At 38.6% G+C, this 4,968-nt stretch overlaps 1 long non-coding RNA gene across 4 annotated transcripts in view; it reads left to right on the forward strand.

Annotated features, from left to right (window-relative positions):
- The window catches only part of LOC119302380, a 5,533-nt gene extending 1,865 nt beyond the window's left edge, over window positions 1-3,668 (forward strand). Inside the window, exons 4-7 of one of the 4 annotated variants that reach the window (XR_005147536.1) lie at window positions 1,023-1,096; window positions 2,283-2,343; window positions 2,993-3,102; window positions 3,383-3,668. This is a non-coding gene — a long non-coding RNA (uncharacterized LOC119302380). Of the gene's footprint in view, window positions 1-1,022; window positions 2,344-2,992 lie in introns of all 4 variants that reach the window. The other 3 variants (XR_005147537.1, XR_005147535.1, XR_005147534.1) reach the window with 3 other exon arrangements.
- Window positions 3,669-4,968: the final 1,300 nt, after the last annotated feature.

Here is a 4,968-nt window from a genome sequence, read left to right on the forward strand (position 1 = left end):
TGTTTAAGTACCTATGCAACAATATCAGAGGGATGCAGCACCTAAAATATGTAGGGTTTGTAAGCTTGGAGCAAGAGTGCAATGGAAAATGTTTACTGTGTTCCATTAAAACAGGTAAGAAAGTAATTTAGTTTGGGTGGATTGATTAGTTAAAAAAAGTAGATGGTCCTTCGCTTGGATCTTTAGGTTTAGTCATTGCTTTTCTACTTCAAACCGACGGATTTATCTTCAGCTAAAAAAAGGACAGCGGGCTTGGTTAGCTTCAAGAAGAAAAATATTTCAAAACCGTGTAGCTATAGAGAAATATTCCATGTCTATTTCCCTGATTTCCAATCCACTTTATGAAAGCCTGCTGTAACTGTTTGCGTAAGTGGTTGTATGATATGTTGAATATGCTGTGTCAAGCTAGACGGATATGTTTGCTTGTCTTTGGAAATATTCACCTATTGTGTTCTGCATTGACCTGCATTTATATTGGCAGCTCTGTTCTTATTTGTCTATGTTCTGATAGTTTTAGGTGAGAACAGAGTATTTATAGTTGTGACATGCACCACAGGCTTTTCATAATTATTAATTTTTTAAATGTGACCGTGCCGCCGACAGATGTGTGCCTCAGTTTAGTTGATGTGCCTACCGTGTTTCAGGCGTGTTGTTTTTTCTTAGATAATCATAAATTGACAGGTGCTTGCTACTATTAGTTAAAAACTTAAAATATCTTACATTAGGATGTACTGTGTTGTGTTTCATGCAATTGTCTTGATTTAGACAGCAACTGAACCAAGTCACTGATTAGTAGAATTAGTCATGAGATGAGGCACAGAAGAGTTGAGAGGGGCAGCCGTCGTATTTACCATGCATGAAAGTGGCTCATGATTCCATTCAAGTAATGGATATATAGTAGTTGCTAATTATATTTATACTGATTGCCAGTATAATTAGCCTATTGTCTATGTAGTTTGCTGATTATACACTCTTTTCGTTCGTGTTTCACCCTCCTAAGGCATTTGTTTTGTCTGCTGCAGGTTGCTTTTGTCCTCTCACCTGCTCTTTGGTCTTCGTCTATTGCTCTGCTGGCTCGTCATCTCCTTGGTTGGAGGTTGTTCTTGGTCCTGCCATTTGTTCTTGTTAGAGCTCACTGAAAATATTTGTTCTCACCTATGCTAATGCCTTTCGGTTAAACTAGGAATTATTTCATTGTTGGAAGCTTTCATCTGCATATATGCGTAAGGGGCTGTGTATTTATTTTGTTTCATTCATTTTTTGGTCTATTTATTTTGCACAGAAAGCCATTTCTGGTATGCTTTGATGGGTCTTATTTAATACAATACAGACAAAATTGGAAGTAGTAGCAAACCAGCCATGAAAATTTTGAGAGAACTATGCTAACCACAAGCAATGATGTACTCCTGGATTTTGCCATGATATTGTAGCCCACTTCCAAGACTCTATATACTAATGTTAGCTACTTGCTTCTTTAGCTGCTCTAATTAGGAACCAATTATCTGTGTGGTTTATCGTCTTAAAATTGTTACTATTCACTTAGTGGGGGAGTGTAAGAAGTAGCTGATTTTAGAGAACACTACACACCAGAGCAGGAAGCCGAGGTCAGGAAGGAGAATGCATGTACCCTTGAGGACTGAAGAATGATGTTTAATCTTGCTTTTGTCTACGTTGCTATTCTTGGTTCAGATCCTTACCTTCGGTTCAGTTCCATGTAGTCTTATGGATAGATGGACAAGTTGGTGAAAACTGAAAACTACAGGATGGATTAATTAATCGGTTAATTAATCGTTGTTGCCCCTAATTTTGTTTCAGCTTCATCAACACCTTACATTTGCTTGGTAGAAATTTAAACTGAACACCAACTTCATTTATGTTATACTCGGGTAATGGACTTCTTCAGATATACAATTTCCTCGAGCAAAGTTTACAATGCTTTTGTGCCACTTATGACATGCTTCACAATTTTTTTGTCTTTCCTTGTGGATCGTCCATTTGAACAATATATATCAATGTAAATAACCTTACATTTCCTTCTATTTCAATCGATTTAAGGTACTCATGTATAATGATTACTAATGACCAGCTGCAGCCACCGCCTAATCTAACATTGTTGTAGTCATGGCTTTTGGCATCTGTGTATTCCATTTAGTTACCTTTGCCTAATGCGCCCTGATGAGAGGCATTCTTGTTGCCCTGTACACAGCTTTGCGTTGTATGATTGTTACTATTTCTCACTGCATTCTCTCCTTTGCATTGTCTGACTATTACATGATTAATAGATGAACAATCCTATATCCGCAATGAAAGGCAAGGGACAAGCTCCTGTGACTAAATACCTAGGTATTTCAATCATCCTTGTGCACTGCTCGTGTAGCCCACTTCCAAGACTCTATGTACTATGAGCTGTTTTACCATGCTTACATCAGAGCTCAAAAGTAGATGTCATCAGCAAGTAGGTGATACATGTCAGTCTGATTTAGCATGTTAGAATTGCTCACAACATTTCTTTCGGCATGCCAATGAAAATGGCCCTTCCCGTTCTGAGGTTCATTATGTTTATTGAAGTCCTCACCATCTTTATATTCATTACATATTCTCAATAGCTTATTTCTTAATACCTAAAATGAATACCAGGAGCTCATTCTTACCTCTCCAATTTATCCTTATTTGAGTATTAAGGGCACCTACATTTCTTTGGTTCTGTATGACTGATCAAATTAACACACCTCAATCATAGTAAAATCTGAAAGGAGATGTAAAAGAATCAAAGAAAAGTAGAGATGCACAATATTTTTTGATTTTTAGGGATTGTTCTTGGGTTCAGCTTTTGCTGGCATGTTGTCATTACAGAGTTACCCTATCTCTTTGAATCGTCATATGTACTCCAGCCTCTTATAGATTATGCAACTAGCTAATGGTTGGAACTTTAATACTTAGCTTTATTTACAGGTAGCACAACCTCATGTTAGTTGCCATTTTATTGCTACAGATATGGTTTTGTTCTGATTGTATATGTGATGATTTTATCCATGTGTATGTATGTGGTCTTCAAAGTTGTTGAAAGATTGAAAGCGTAAGCAAGTTCGCCAAATTCCTTCGGTAAGTCATATATTCTTGTGTCTCTTTCCTATGTTTTAGAGGTTTATAGAAGATATGAGGTAGAATATTTCCTTTTCAGTATATCTGAAATTATATGGGAGAGATTACTAGCTCACACATATAGTTCGATTATTAGCTTTCTAAATAAGTTCAGCCCTAGAGCACATATTTTTGCATCCATTGCTTATTTAATCCATTGGTATCTATTTTCTCCGGTTCATATAGTATGTTTACATTTGACTTGGAATTGTCTGTACTTTTGTTCTGCTTTTGTTTCAAGGTACTTTCAAAGAAATCAATGTCCCATCTGTCTATGGAAAACTCTAAGAAGGCTCGATTGGCACATGAAGCTCTTAAATACTTGAGAGCCTTTTACAACAAGGTCCTATAAGACTACATACATATATTACACCGGTTGTCCCAGCTCATAGTTAGTTGTCATGAGTCCGGTTGGTTGAACAAGGTCCTATAAGACTACATACATATATTGCTACAGATATGGTGTTGCCATTTTATTGCTACAGATATGGTTGTTCTGATTGTATACATACATATAATTCTGCCGTTTGTTCACGCCCGAATAATATTAATGTATACTCTTACAATACATGGCTTGCTCTCGGCCTTTGCGCCATTGGCGCAACTGGTCATCTAGTGAGGGTAGAAGCGGCTGGGCAGCACGCATAACTCACGATACATTAGCTCAATCACACAGGACTCAGTCGGCATGTACAAAAACTCCCTTTCGATGTGTATTGGCTAGTTGGCATGGAAGGAGTTTTGTTGCTTGAAGATTGTTGTGATTGAGGCAGAGATTGCTTGCAAGTTTTTAAAGGCAGCAGCAGCAGCACCTACGGTACCTGCATTTGATACCTAATGAAGTAAGAAGATTAGAGCGGTCAGGGCCGCTACGACAGTTTTTTCTTCATTTAGGTTTGAGTATTCATATCAGCAAAACATGCCAATGTGGTATGAAACAGAAGTCTAGAACCTACAATACCTTAGCTCCCTACACATTTAGTCCTCTAGAAATCAGGCAACATTAACGAGTACTACGATGGAAGTTTTGGGGTTCTGTGATTTTGCTTGGAGCAGTCTGTCATACCTCCTTGCTATGGCTGTACTAGCTATGCGTATAGCTCCACAGTGGCTAGTGCAAGATGGTCAAAGAGAATGGCTTCGTATGGCTCCATAGTGGTCTGGTGCAAGACGGTCAAATGGTTGTGTGGCAGAGCACATGCTTCTTTCGTTGCCCAACTGCATCCTACCAGCTTTGACCCCGTGAGCGCATATCTCTGTAAGTACATTACCCATTGCTACGCGTCCGACGATACTAATAAGATATAGGAAACCAAACATCATGTACGTACCTGAATATACACCATCTCTCACTGAAGCAAGCATGTTCATGGTCCAAGTTTGTGGTACCACATTTTCACCCCCAACGTTATTTGAACCCGCCTGGTCGAGCAGCTCCCTCCAACGTTCCTCCCACGTTCCGCCGTGCCCCTCGACCATCCATACTCTCTCTCTCTCTCTCTGTGTGTATGTGTGTGTGTGCTTAGTGATAGATGTATTAGGATTTAATCTAGGCAACAACACTTGAAGTGGTTAAGCTTACTCGAATATACCCCTTAGGGTATAAGAGGAAACAAAATTATGAATGGATAAATGTAAGTGAAACATGCATGTTATACCCCTAATGATGATCCAGTATCCCCGTATTGTTATAAAGACGTGGGAACCTTTATTTTCCATTAACAAACCTTGCACAACCATATGTCTGCACTCTTTTTGTTGGACCGGGCACCTTTTATACCATGTGCATTCGTGTTTTATTGAACCAGACACCTTTTATACCATGAT

Source organism: Triticum dicoccoides, chromosome 5A (assembly GCF_002162155.2).
Source record: "Triticum dicoccoides isolate Atlit2015 ecotype Zavitan chromosome 5A, WEW_v2.0, whole genome shotgun sequence".
Classification (NCBI taxonomy): Eukaryota; Viridiplantae; Streptophyta; class Magnoliopsida; order Poales; family Poaceae; genus Triticum; species Triticum dicoccoides.